Source organism: Ambystoma mexicanum, chromosome 1q, assembly GCF_040938575.1.
Source record: "Ambystoma mexicanum isolate Mex_15411 chromosome 1q, UKY_AmexF1_1, whole genome shotgun sequence".
NCBI classification, from domain to species: Eukaryota; Metazoa; Chordata; class Amphibia; order Caudata; family Ambystomatidae; genus Ambystoma; species Ambystoma mexicanum.
In genome coordinates, this window is record NC_090922.1 from 1,368,131,527 (window position 1) to 1,368,146,853 (window position 15,327).

The 15,327-nt window shown below is 42.9% G+C and overlaps 1 protein-coding gene across 1 annotated transcript in view; it reads left to right on the plus strand.

Annotated features, from left to right (window-relative positions):
- AGBL4 (AGBL carboxypeptidase 4) overlaps nucleotides 1-15,327 on the plus strand; it is a 2,799,905-nt gene that overhangs the window by 349,611 nt on the left and 2,434,967 nt on the right. The window lies entirely within an intron of this gene.

Below are 15,327 nucleotides of genomic sequence, written 5' to 3' on the forward strand. Positions count from 1 at the left end.
GGAGTGGCAAGTGGATATCGTGGTGTGAGTGAAGCTATTGTAGCGCCCATGGCAAGGTTTCTTTCCACGACTATGTTGTGGAAGTGGTCAGAGAGAGATTCACAGTGTGCTTGGGTGTGGGAGAGGGAGGAGGCCGTGCAAAAAGGGACCCGAGAATTTGGAGATAATCTTGTGGCATTCCCTATAGGTGTTTGGGGTAATGGTAATTCTGCTCCAGTAAAATTATATTTTGGCCTTGCGTATTTCCGCCCTGTAGGCTCAGAGCTATTCTATTCCGCGGTCATGGGTCTACTCGCCACCTGCGTTCTTGTTTGTGGTTCTGAGATTCAGAGATTTGAGAGCTGATGTGAACCGTCTTGTGCTGTGAACTAGGCTAGCGAGGTTAAGCAAAGGGCTAATTTTTAGCTTCTGGTGAACACATTACAATGCCAAATCAACTTTATTTTTCACAATAAGAAAATAAAATAACATTGTTCAAACATTAACACAGAAGTTAAAAACACCTTTTCCGGAATGTTCCGCTCCTATTAATACTGTAGATTCTCTAACACTCAGTTATGCAAACATAAATCAGGAACAGGGTCCACTCTTGTCATCAGCAATAGGAATCCAGTAATACGACTGTAGAGAAGAATGGCATGAGATGACCAATGTCAGGAACCACATCACATGACAAATTGCCGTCACCTATTACTCAGTCCCGGTGGAAAAATAGCGCAGTGCCTTAGCGCCTGCGGCAGGGGTTTGTTCATAGCCCGCATCTCACAGGTTTGAATCAAGCCAGTCAGCTCTAGCTCGTCAGTCGTTATAGTCCAATGAGGAGGGACTACTCAATTTGTTTTCCGGACCCCTGTGCTATAAGCGGCAAGAGACAATTAGTTTGCTCTGTGTACTAAACATTAATCTTGAATGGTATCAGTAGGAGCAAGGAGTCAGTGTTCTGCTTCAGATCCCAAATGTCCTATGGTTTCATGGTCCCATGGTCCAGGACTTCCCTCCCCTCCCCCTCTGCTACCCACGAAAGCCACATCACCCTTCTTTCCCAACACCACACCAGTCCTCTTGTGGACAGCCTTGTCTGCCATTTACAAAAACATGGATTTTTGTGCCTCTTCACTGCCCTCATGGACTGCCACAAAAAAATCATACAAAACACACCTTGAGGCCTTCCAACCAGGTGGCTCACTGCTGGCCTAGACTCAACCTCAGCCGAGTGACAACGCACTCTGCCACTGGTGATGATTAAAGAGCTGATCTGTGCACATACTGATGACCTTTTGAGCTGGGCAATGACACAGAGCCAACCTGCACAGCCACTTAATCACTCATCATGTCCTTAATAGTCATCTTTGATTAAAACTATTGTATGATTGTTATTGTGCTTAACACAACTGCACGAGCACTTGGGTGAAACACAGTGGAGCGCACAAGCACACAGTATTAGTGCAACAAACCACACATGCTAAAATGGCAGCTGGCCAGATGACTGAGGCACAGCGTTGTAGAAGAAGGCTGCCACCAGCCTTGCTTTGGAAGAAGCAGTTTAGCAGGAATTCATGGGCTCGTGTCCTCACCAGTTGGTCTCCTTATAGTGCGCGTGGCAACCGAAGAGCAGAGCGGGGCTTTCTGTAGTCTTACACACACACTTCTGTGCATCATTGGCTAGAACGCACCAGTGTTTCCAATGCTGTGTGCTCTTTGTAGTCAGGATTCGCTTGGCTGATAATGAGCTACGCAGCTATTACAATCAAGTGAGGCGGAGATAGAAACAACACTCACACTTTGCGTGTCTTGGAATGAAGACTGGCTTTCTCTTTACTGCATAATGCGAGCCGAATCATCACACTGGTGAACAACTAGAGTGTAACATGCACCAAATGCTACATTATGGCACATGACAATGGGGCTAAATGCAATGAGACTGACAAAGTCTGCAGTGTGAATCTTAATGAGCGATGGTTTCTACGTGAACCTCATTGCAAACTCCATCAGAAGCAACCATGGAGACCTGAAAAGAACAGCAGGGCTTCCTTCCTGCTTTCACTTTCATGATGCAAATTCCTAAATGTATTGTCCCTTTTGAAGTGGACCTTAATCCAGCAAGCCACTGTTCCCAGGATGCACTGCCTTCTGCGCCCATGATACAGGCAGCTCACTGTTTAATGTGAAAGTGATTACAACGTGAATGGTTAGTGCCTGCTCATGCAATGCTTTGAACTGGCATAATTCTGTCCCATGGGTTGTTTGAGATGGGTATCTGATTGCTTCGGGCAAGTTTCCTACTGGCCATGCCTGCATGATGTTAGAATGTCAGTGCCTGGCTGGGAGAGATTGACAGCTCAGAGACTGTTGGATGAGATATGATGTATGTATGTTCTATGAATGTCAGTTGCGGCAGAGCAGGAATGTCTGACTATGTCCGGTGGAAGCGATCCTTTGGGCCTGATTCATAGAAGTGTTTTATAATGGCACAATATCATAGGAAAACGTTCTGTGAATCAGGCCATTTGTCTCCATGTAACTTCAAAAGAAACTGGAGCCTTACATGTTATATACAATACATCCATGTCTTTTGTACTTCCTGGCCTTACCTCATAGGTGACGGCTGAGGGACTGTCTTGAACTGTAACACATGAACATACAGAAGCATTAATTCATATGCTTGTGGGTCACTCATTGAGAGTGCTTCAAGGCCAAAACAATGGCAGTAGGCGCTATACAAATGCCAAATAACATAACATATGGACCTCTTACATAGGAGTAGCAATGTTACGTATAACATAATGACTTATCAAACCATTTTTGAGAGACAGTATACTTTTGGTACTTTTGGATTAGCTACTTTATTGCACAAACATGTATGTTTATCATATGACTGACTATCCAGCATTGCACCCTTCACACAGCTGCGCCAAGGCTGATTAGATAGGCTGCAAATTGGGTCTATGAACCACATCAATTCCACTCAGTGCAAAATTGGGTGGGCGTTACCAGCTTCCTGGGTTTGTGCCAACCTAGAGAAACAAGTACCCGATGAAATATCTCAAAGTAGTGAGGGTTAATGCTGCTACGTGTCTTTGTTGGAGTGTTGTGGAGGATCACTTATTTGCTGCCCCCTTTGATTGATGTGGCATAAGTAGATGGGACCATGAGTCCCATCTTAGGGACCTGCGCTTCCACCGCTGTCATGGAACCATAGAATAGCTAGACATGAGTAGATTGGACCGTAGGTCCCATCGTAGGGACCTGCGCTTCCACCGCTGTCATGGAACCATAGAATAGCTAGGCATGAGTAGATGGGACCATAGGTCTCATCCTAGGGACCTGCACTTCCACCCCAGTCATGGAACCATAGAATAGCTAGGCATGAGTAGATGGGACCATAAGTCCCATCATAGGGTCCTATGCTTCCACCTCAGGCATTGAACCATGGAATAGCTAGGCATGAGTAGATGGGACCATAGGTCTCATCATAGGGACCCGCGCTTCCACCCCAGTCATGGAACCATAGAATAGCTAGGCATGAGTAGATGGGACCATAGGTCCCATCATAGGGTCCTATGCTTCCACCTCAGGCATTGAACCATAGAATAGCTAGGCATGAGTAGATGGGACCATAGGTCTCATCATAGGGACACGCGCTTCCACCCCAGTCATGGAACCATAGAATAGCTAGGCATGAGTAGATGGCACCATAGGTCTCATCCTAGGGACCCACGCTTCCACCCCAGTCATGGAACCATAGAATAGCTAGGCATGAGTAGATGGGACCATAGGTCTCATCATAGGGACCTGCGCTTCCACCCCAGTCATGGAACCATAGAATAGCTAGGCATGAGTAGATGGGACCATAGGTCTCATCATAGGGACCTGCGCTTCCACGCCAGTCATGGAACCATAGAATAGCTGGGCATGAGTAAAGGTCCCCTCCTAGGGACCTACGCTTCCACCCCAGTCATGGAACCATTTAATAGCTAGGCATGGGTAGATGTGACCATAGGTCCCCTCCTAGGGACGCACACTTCCACCCCAGTCATTGAACCATAGAATAGCTGGGCATGAGTAGATGTGACCAAAGGTCCCCGCCTAGGGACCTACGCTTCCACCCCAGTTATGGAACCATATAATAGCTAGGCATGGGTAGATGTGACCATAGGTCCCTTCCTAGGGACCTACGCTTCCACCCCAGTCATTGAACCATTGAATAGCTAGGCATGAATAGATTGGACCATAGGTCCCATCACAGTTACCTGCGCTTCCACCTCAGTCATGGAACCATAGAATAGCTAGGCAAGAGTAGATGGGACCATAGGTCCCATCATTGGGTCCTATGCTTCCACCTCAGTCATGGAACCATAGAATAACTAGGCATGAGTTGATTGGACCCAAGGTCCCATCATAGGGACTTACGCTTCCACTCCAGTCATAAAACCATAGAATAGCTTTTTTTACAGACTACCTTTTGGACGCATTGCCCTCCTTTTAGGCAGTGGTAGGAGCTCTAGTTTAATCTATGCAATACAAAAAGTTCCAGGAGTGTGTTCTCCTTTTCATGGAGCTCCATGTCAAGTGAGACAGTCTGCAGGAAAATGAGTTGGTAAAAGGTTGGAGCTAGCTCATTTTGCTTGAACTCCTTTCTGTAATACCAAAAGGGAGCTAGTTCAAAAAAGATAAGGATTCAAGACAATGCTTGTCTCGCACAATATAAGTATTGTGTTCCCTAGACCCTCAGTGCAATTCTTCTGAAATATCTTGTATGTGGCGATAGTGATATTTATTGCAGGAGTTAGATGGCTGGATAGTTCAAAGCATAGTTCCTTTGGGATCCGATGGTTTTATGATGAAATGAAATATCTTTTCAGAATTTTGGCTGATCAATAGTCCATGTGATATTCGAATGGTGTCAGATCTGTTTACAAAGCAGTAATATAGCCATGACACAGCCAGCTTCATATTCCAAGTAAGCAGAGTTACCAGGGATCTGCACCTCCTTAGGCATTGTCAGAAGTGAGGACCACCTTCATTTGGAGCAGTTGGCTCGGATATCCTTTCTGCGGCTTGGTTTTAACCGTCGGATCAGAGAGGTATTGTGACATCGGTTAAGTGATGTGAAGATGGGGGCATTGGCGTAGTCAGGGACACTCTGCCATTGCAAATGATTATATTTCAATGGGCGTGCAATCATTCAACATGATATCCCCATTTCATGATGGATGTCGTCGAAAAAGGCATCATGAAAAGCATGTGCCAAATTTAGGGTTTTGTGCATCTGAGCAGAAACATTTTGGGGATTCAAAACATGTCAAAGGAGGTAGAAATGGGAGCTGTGTTAGTCATGTCTAGATAGACTTATTGTAAGAAGCGGAACAAGAACATATAGAAGCAGTGCTTAAGTTAAGCATTTATTGGTGTTTATAAGTCCAGAATATGGCAACATCTTCCAAATATAAGTGCTAGGAAGTCAAACACTTACATGAATTGCGTTGTGTTTTAAATAGCACTTTCAGTTGTGGAGCCTTAGAAGTATTTTTAATCATGATGATGACATTTGTATTTTCCTTGTGTCCCTCCCTTCACTCCCTGTGTCCAGATTGCCACATTGCCTTCCATTTTGTTCTCATTTTTGACAAACAGACGAGATGATGTCAGGGCTGGTGTCAGGCAGGTCAGGTACACGCGGGTGGACGGAGTTCATACATTTCTTTCAGAGGGTGGATGCAGTCCCCCTGGGTATTTTAGAGGTTGTGTGTAAAAAAGGAAAACGTGCCTGTTTTCTTGCAGTGTATGCCTACCTGGGTATTCAAACATGCAGTTGCCAGGTTTCCAGACCAGGTACTCAACCACTGCACCATATAACCTGATGAAGAATACAATACAGCTAAAGTTGAAATGACATATTTCAGGACTCTATGTTAGAGGGAAAATATTGCTATTGATTCTTGGAGTTTAAAACATTCTCACCTTTTAACATGTTGAACAGTATTACAAGCAAATATCCTCTCTTTGTTTTTGGTGGGTGTTGATTTTATGAAAGCCAAATGACACTCATTCTGTGCAATCTGTATGGTTATGGAAACCCAATTAAATGAAATTTGCATGTGTCACCTTGATATGCTAATTTCTGGTGACATCACACGCCACTGCATATGTTAACGAGTCCCCCCACTTTTTTTTTTAGGACTTGACCCCTGCATGAAGTTTGTTCTAACTCTCAAGCTTCCCGGATGCAATTGTGGGAAAACCATCTAGTCCTGTTTTTGGAGGGATTCTGGGACATGCAGTACTATATTTTCGATTTTAAATGTTTTACTACAACCCCCAGAATTCCAAGAAAAAAAGGTTTTCCAATGTATTAATTACTGACTCCCTTTTTGACTATTGTAGTCATTTACTAACACAATGTTATCTATGGAAGTATTTTAACTTCCAGGTTTTTAGGTATGAACGTCAATAGCTTCCTCTTCCAAAAAGTTAATGTTTGCTCTGTGGAGAATGTTTTCAGAAATGTGAAGGTCTTCCACAGGAGACTGTTTCTCGGTATTCTAAATAGAAAAGCTACTGTCCTACCTTCCCAACTATATTGAATGCCCCTGATATCACAAAAGAACATTGACTCAAGGAAGCAGTGCTTAACATTGTGTGCCATAGCAGCGCAGACTAACTGGAATCTATGCATAATTAGCATCCAGGTGGAGCAACCAATCAGTTTGCTCGGATTGAGGGTTGAATCCCACAATCCAAGATGCTTCCCCATCCGCCATCTTTCCCCCACCCTCCCTTCCCTTCTCCTTCATTTCTGCATCCCTTCCACCCCCGCTTACCCAATGGCTTAAGCGGCAGCGACACCCCCGCCAACGCCACAGATGCTGCTCTTCCTTTTTTCTGGCTGCTATTGACATGGAAGAGGGTCTCAATTTGGAGCCCCATCTTCCAGCTCCTTGGTGGCCATATTGAAACATTATTTTGAATGAATGAACCGTATGCCGTGAGGTGTCCCTTTCATTCTTCCAAAAGACATAGCTATCAGACCCTGGGTTAATGGATTGGCAACCTGGGATGCTAATAGCAATAATTACCCGTTGCATGTGCTGAAACGGGTTGTAAGAGCACCGAAGACCATTGTTAAACAACCTTGCAGCTTATCGCTAAATTCAATGCTAGATCATCTAAAACAAGCAAAGAACAGGAACATGTAGGCTGTCTATAGGGCACACTTTAGAGTGACCACCAATGGGAAGGGACTTAAAATGATTTAGTGAAGTGTGGTAAAAGGTACCAGAACGTGCAGCATCAGCGATCCTTTGTAACTCATAAAGATATAACACGAGCAGAGCACTAGGACCACCATTCCAGGGGATACAGGAGTTACAATCCCACCCTACAAATAATCTGTTGCTTTCCCCATGTCTTCTCATAATGTAATCATAGCATCTATTAAGATAACTCAGACGGTTGAGCACTCGCTGCTACGATCTGAGCGTGATCTGCAGGTTGCAGGTTCGAATCCCAGCAAGGCCAACTCAGCCTTTCATCCTTCCGAGGTTGATAAATGAGTACCAACTTCGGTTGGGTGATATTGTATGTAAATATGTGCTCTGTAAAGTGCTTTGGATCAAGGTGCTATATAAATAACATATCATTATTAAATCTGTGGAGGTTGGCTGTAGTGTTTGTCTAGCGGGGGAAAGACCTGCTTTTTGTATTACCTCACGGTTGAATGTTCACTCTCCATACTGTATCAGGTTCTCTCTTACTGGGTACTTTATACGGTGGTCCCTAACAGTAAAAAGCAGAATTATTAAGCTACAAGTTGCTAATGACCCATAACTTTGATGAGAGACAAATCAGAAATGTGTTTAAACATGGCCTTCCTTGACCTCAAACAGGCCTTCGACATTGTTTCTGCACACGCTACAGGTGAAGTTCCATGAAATCGGACCAGCACAAATTAATTTGCATCTTAAAATACTAATGCATTGTAAACTATCCATTCAAGTTTTTGGGGGATAAAATAGCCAGTAAAGAGTAATTCACAACCTAAAGAGTGGGAGTAAGAGGTGCCCATTAGATCTGCTACTCTTTGCAAGGCCCCTTGCGGACTGTGACGAAAAATGTGCACCAACCAACAGGTGTGAATCCCATGTAGCTGAATTTGTGTTTACTCTTCTATTCCTTCGTCATGCACCAGACTGTGACGAAAAATGTGCACCCACCAACAGGTGTGAATCCCATGTAGCTGAATTTGTGTTTACTCTGCCATTCCTTCTTCATGCACTGAACTGTGATGAAAAATGTGCACCCACCAACAGGTGTGAATCCCATGTAGCTGAATTTGTGTTTACTCTTCCATTCCTTCTTCATGCACCGGACTGTGACGACAAATGTGCACCCACCAACAGGTGTGAATCCCATGTAGCTGAATTTGTGTTTACTCTTCCATTCCTTCTTCATGCACCGGACTGTGACGACAAATGTGCACCCACCAACAGGTGTGAATCCGATGTAGCTGAATTTGTGTTTACTCTTCCATTCCTTCTTCATGCACCGGACTGTGACGACAAATGTGCACCCACCAACAGGTGTGAATCTGATGTAGCTGAATTTGTGTTTACTCTTCCATTCCTTCTTCATGCACCGGACTGTGACGACAAATGTGCACCCACCGACAGGTGTGAATCCCATGTAGCTGAATTTGTGTTTACTCTTCCATTCTTTCTTTATACACTGGGGATTGAGTTGCTGATCGCACCCCAAGAAAAAGCTAGAGATAGCAAATATCTATATTAGGGAAAAACAAGTGACTCTCAATTTAAATAAATCCAAGAGATTGCAAGGGGACTGATCCACTTCTTGGGGCATGAAAGATGCATGAATCTTATCAAGACTTTAATGTTAAGATTTGGGAACAACTCATTAAGGGAAGGAGGTGTGGGAATATCCCTCACATAGCGACATAGAGGATCCCCAGATCCTATTCCTGAAGGCCATCTCTAGCACTCCTGTGGACACTCCCAGCAGAAATTCATACCTAGAATATGGGGCTCTGTTGGTCAAAACTAGGGTGCCCATCGTGGTGACATCACTGATCTTTTGGCAGTGGTGGCAGTGTCCAAAGCTGAAAACTCGCTGGTTAGGTAATACATTAAAATAAAAACCTGATGAGTTCACCTTCTGGATAGGATGTGCTTTTTTAATATTAACAGACAGGAGATGTTTGTGGCCAACACATGTAGAGAGCTCTGCACAAGCACATAAACATAAGAAACAAACCTTAAGGCGGTGCAGAGAACTGGGTTTTGACCACCTCCCCGATCTCTTTGTCAGGCTGCTTAAAGCTTACAAAGGCATCTAAACCATCTCAGTACTTGTACTGTAATGGTGTGCACTGAACACAAGTGCACACACAAATCCCGCTACAAGTTCGACTCTCGTGCTACAGCCATGAACTCATGCTAGAGAGACAATAATTTTAAGCACTTGCCATTTATTTAACAATGAGTTGATGACACAGAAATTTGGCATAAATGGAAAAATGCAAGTTGTAAGTTACAAATATTTAGAACACAGTCTTATGTTCCTTTGGAATGCCAACCGCCTAGGACCCGGTCAGCCTATGGATTGGCCTCCCTCCTTCTCAGGCAATGGACTGGCCTCTCGATTCTGGAGTCAAGGATACTGTGCTCTTTACTGGGACTACCTAGTGCAGCGCTAGTCTAGGCAATTAGGTTAGAACTGGGTCTCCAGTCAGTGAGCTCCCTAAGGTGTGTTTCTGTCTGTAGGTTCTGGGCCAAGGATAGCTTTGGGGATCCTCATAAGCCAACCCGCCTGAACCACACAGTAGGACACTCCCGAAGGTGCACCAGGAGTGTCTGATTCAGAGATATGCAATCACTGGGTTTGAGATATTTTGAAGATTGGGCCTGGGGGATGTTAGGTATGCACTATATAGGAAATGTGAGCAGAAATCCCGTGCTGCTATTTAACTAAGCTACAAAGGTCCAGCTTGGGACAGTTCATCCTCTATTTGAGATTTGACATACTGCCGGTAATGGGGTATCCCGGCGCTTGGAAGGGAATGCCCATAGAGAATAGACTTTGTAGGATTTGTGGAGATTACGTGGAAACTTCTCGACAAAATGTTCTAAACTCCAGCTTTATATTCCAAAGGCTATACCAAGTTTCGGAATTCTCAACATGACCAATTCTGGAGTATGCTTTATGGATCGGAATCACTTTACGCTGTCGTATCCGGTGCTTACTATATATGGCACATTTTGAAAGATAAACTGACGGTATTAGCTGCCAATTAGTTGTAATTGTACGTTTATGATGCATTTCCTTTTATGGATTTTATAGAATCAGTATTGATATGTATTTTGTAATGTATGTTGTGATTCTTAATCTGTTTTTTATTTTGTATACTTATAAGATTTTAGTGTGAAAGTTTATTTAACCAAATGCGAATAATAATAATAATAATAATAATAATAATAATAATAATAATAATAATAATAATAATAATAGTGTTAACAAAATAGAGAGCATTTCATGCAGGCTTGTGTGTTCTGTTAGTATCTAGGTGCTACACTGCTAGTTAGCAAGCACTCAATGCACACCTCTATTAGTTATTACTTCCTCCATCCTGCCTTGGCAAGCTGTGTACTTATGCAAAGTGTAGTTAGCTCAGCAGGTTTTGCACCTGTGCTCACCTTAGTCTTTATATCACAGAACTTGGAACATGTCATACTCCATGATGTACGAAGCGTGCTGGTAATATCCTAATGAAATGTTTATTCACTTATGGAAAGGCACAAACATTCTGTTGCAAAATGCAAAAACCTATCCCCAAGGCAGGTGCACATTTCGGTGGAAAAAATGCTATTTGCATGCAGGGCACTTCGAATATTAGTAATTAAGTGCGGTTGGCCCCCCTGCGTGAAATTTTAAACTTTGCAAAGTGTAAATGTTCTTGTTCACGCTTTGGCTTTATGCTCCGTAATTATGCAAGTCAATTCAAAAAGGACAAGCATACTTGTCCTTGGCACTTAAGGGGTTAAATGAAAATGTAAATGCTGCCTGCAAATTACACTTCGTGGATGCCATTTACAATGGATTCCCATGGACTCTGCCTGCATTTAGCAGGTGCTAATGGTAGAGTATTCCATGGAAATACATTTATCTTATGCGTGCATGAATATCTCATACAAGTGTAAAATAAAGGACACTTCGGACAGGGAGCCAACTTTCACATTTAACTGAGGGTTAGAATCTTTTCTCACAACATTTAACTTAAGTGATATCATGGAAAGTGATGTCAAAGGAAGTGACTTCAAAGGAAACACCTTGTTTTATTAATGACACACTTTTTCCCAGCAAAACTAAAAAGTGATGGATACAAGGCAGAGACACCTAGCAGAGCGTGGGCTTGGCCTGCACATATACCAGAGTAGGGGGCAGAACATGCAGAATTAGGAAGAAGGAAAATTGTGGCCATTCAGGGTACAGCCTGCGCAAGGCAATCACACGCCCACAACTGCACAGTTAATACCGTATTCATGGATCTGACCCCGCAGCCTCACTTTGGGAAAATGACCATGCAAAGCTCTCGATGTAACCTCCACCCGAAGGCAGGTGCACAGGCACTTGCGCTTCGGAATCACCACAGAGAGGTATGAACGCATGTTGGATTTAGGGGTGCTTGCCCTCAGGGTTCTGATAGAAGTCAGGAGTGCGCATAAGCAGTTTAGGGGTGTGCAGGAACAGTTTACGGGGGTTCACACGCATATTCACCGGGAAATTACAACTTTTACTAGACATGTTCCGCATGTTGATGGGGTGGTGGGAATAGTTATGAGGGACCCTACGCAGTGTCACTGGGGTGCTGCCTTAGTTGCAGGAGACCCCACGCAGGATTACAGGGGTGCATGAGTTTGCGCCTGATGACCGCGCACAGTTTCATGGATGTATCTGCTTTGCAGGAATACACAGAGCACACAGAAAAAGATATGTGCGCAGGCTTATGCAAAGTCATTCTCGTTGCACAGTCTTTGCCGGATCTACGCCCACTTTTCCATGAATCGGGCCCTAAATGCTCACCTTTCTGCTTACCACAATGATAAATAATGATTCATTATGGAGGAAGGTGTCAATATGGATGCATGTGCTAACCAGATCCATCCGTACTGTAAGTGACTTCAATTCAGCACTCCAACTAAACCAATGCCTAGTCTGGGAAGCCCAATGGAAGCCCTTATTTATATATTTATATATTTGTATGTCAAAGCTCTTTAAATCTGGATGATGAACCCTTATATAACGCCCCTCTCTGACCTCACTGAGCCAAGAAGTAGGTTTGTTTTGCAAATTAAAAGGTTTATTTGAAGAATTAAACAATATATATATCACACTTTTATGAACAAAATAATATCTGAATAGCACACTTATGAATATGGACGGTAATCAACAAGGGGTAATATTACAAAATCAACAATCTCTTTAATCACTTAGGAGTATGAATATGGAGGATACGGTATCAGAGAATACTTTATGTGATTCCAGGAAATGCAATAATGGGAATGAATGCAACACAGAAATATATTCGATATGATGTCAATCAAAAGATTATATGGTCACTTTTTCCCCTGTGACTACTCACTCCCCCCCTATGCAATATGAAGATATGGGAATGAGGGCACACAGGTTTCAGGAATACAATCAAGAAGGCAGTTCAATTCCAGTTCCCCCAACAAGCTTAGAGAAACAGGTATGATTTTAAAACAGGCAAAAATACTTTTGACTGTGATTGCAGTGAAAGTGAAAATATGCCAAATTGATTTTAATTAACTAAACGAGATTCAGGATGATTGATAGTTACTTTAGATTGGTTCAGGTCAACACTAGCAATGATTCATGAATGATTATCAAATTCAAAACGAATTTCAGCAATTCAGAACAAGAAACAGCTATTTTGACAGAAATTGAAATTGAGCCAAATTGCAGTTCGCAGCAATTTTTCCGCGTGTAAATCGCGTTTACGGAAAAACTATAATGAATTGAAATGTCATTTTGGTTTTGTTCAAAAGTTACAGAGGTTTTTTTGAAAGTCGATTTTTCAGAAATAGAATCAAGATTTCAAAAATGAAGATGCGTTTTACAGATTTGAGATCGACCGGATGGACACAAGATTCAATAATGCAGCTCTGGACAGGTTAAAATGGTTGGAGTAAGATTACTTTAAACTAAGAGATTGGTCATGGACAGTTGTAGACTAAATACTCACTCCTAGGCTTGGAAATGGAAGGGCCTCGTCAAAGATCTGGTCAAGGGTTTGGCTTCACTCGCCACCAGACGGTCTCAGGCACTGGGTTCTGCTCACAGCACGGCCTCTGGTCTGGGTCTGACGGGTTCTGGATACAGCACTGCTCTCTCAGGGTCTGGATCTTGGTTCTAGCACAGGGTTCTTAGCGAGAAGCAAAACAGCTCAGCCAGGCTGTTGGATTTTGAGATGCCCCTTGGAAGATTAGGGGTTAGAATCAGGTTTCAAAAGATTCTGAGGCCTGCTGAAAGAGTTCAGCTTTTGGGATTGGGCCTTTGCTTCAGGGTTCTAGAGATTGGTTCTAGAGTCTGATCTCTGGATATATCTGGATTCTGGAGTCTTCCGGCAGGGTGCTTCGCAGGAATCGGTGAGTAGTGGAAAAGAGTGTGTCCTTATCTGTCCTAAGCAGTCTCTATTTATGTGTTTCCAAAGTGTGTGGGTAGGCTGATTCTCTAGTCCCCACCCACTAAGGATTTGATAGGTTAGAGAATTCCCTGTCCCCTGACTGGAGAAAGGATCAGCATGTCAGAATGAGTCAGAGTGATGCTGTGTTTATGGCTTAACTGAAATCCCTCCCCTTTGCTTTTACCTAGAAAATCAATTTTTCCCAAAAAACATATTTCCCAGATACACAAGTAGTTCATAATACACATATACATCACAGATTAATTAAGGCATGTCTCTGTTCAAGTCCCATGTTCCTACGAGCTTGGGTTCAGAAATGAACACTTATTTGCACTTTTGGTGGGTTTCCCAATATTGGTTCTGCACCAAATTTTACACAAACATGCATATCCTCTCTGAGCATATAACTGTAATTTCTTATGTTCATAGCAAAAAGACTGCATCTGCAATATTAATAATTCTGGGGTTTGGTCTCAGAACATCACACGGCATCCAGCTATATATTAAATTGTGAGTGCATTTTTCATTTTAACCGTCTCAAAATTGTACATTTTTGTCAGCTTGGTACACTTTTATTTATTTATTTTAATTTATAAAGCACTCACACAGCCCACGGGCAACAAGGCGCTGTTACAGGAATTGTTTTGTTTTTTTAGTTGCGTAATTGTTTTTTTTTTTTCTTAGTTGCGTATTTATAACGCGCTTAAATACCCAGAGGTTTCTAAGCGCGGGCCCGGGGTTTGAACCTGTGTTGTTTCGTGTCATCTTGCTTCCAAGGCGAACACTATGCTGCTGAGCTCCTGGACTTTGTTATAAGCAATTTCATAAAACATATATTTGCTTTCAATTCAATTCACATCTCAGTCTGGTCCGCCCCTAAAGCTGGCTGACTCAGAGGTCACATGTCTCTCTTTCCTGCCAGGAGTTGTTGACCAGTCACACCCAAATCAGCATATTCCTATTCATCCCAAAGAATCCATTATCTTGACTGAGAGCAACATGCCAGGGTGCCTTGGCTAGTTCCTGTTTATACCAGTCTGTCAATCTCTTGGCCAAGGGCTGGGGAAAGCTTCTTTTGTCCAGGGGGAAGGTGTGGAATATGTTGGATCCCAGTGTGGGAAACTTTTTAACTCTGCAACCAATGTCTACAATTTGTCTTTCTTACAATATAACCCACATTTTTAATACATACATTAAACTATTGCTCCCCTCAAGCCTTTTCAGAATATAATTTAAAATTGTCTCCACCCCTTAGGCTTCTGATAGCAAGCATTTATTTGGCATAGTTTGGGGTTCCATGTTCAACTTTACAAAGAATGGTTTTAAAATGCTGGCTTCTTGGTAGAGGCGAGTAACGGTACTGCACCCATTTTTGACAGCTGTCTTTCCATCAGTAGCTTTAAAAGGGGATTTTGCTCTGAGAACATATGATTCTTGCTGACAATGTATTGATGTGGATTCTTGCTCTAGAGTAATGTGGAACACCCAACAAAGAGGTTGGATCTTTTAGGTGCCTTGTGAGCCATGATTTTAGCACATTTTTGACAATCAAGAAAACGGATTCCCGAACAGCTCTGTGTTTCTTTTGGCAATCAGCATTGCTATTT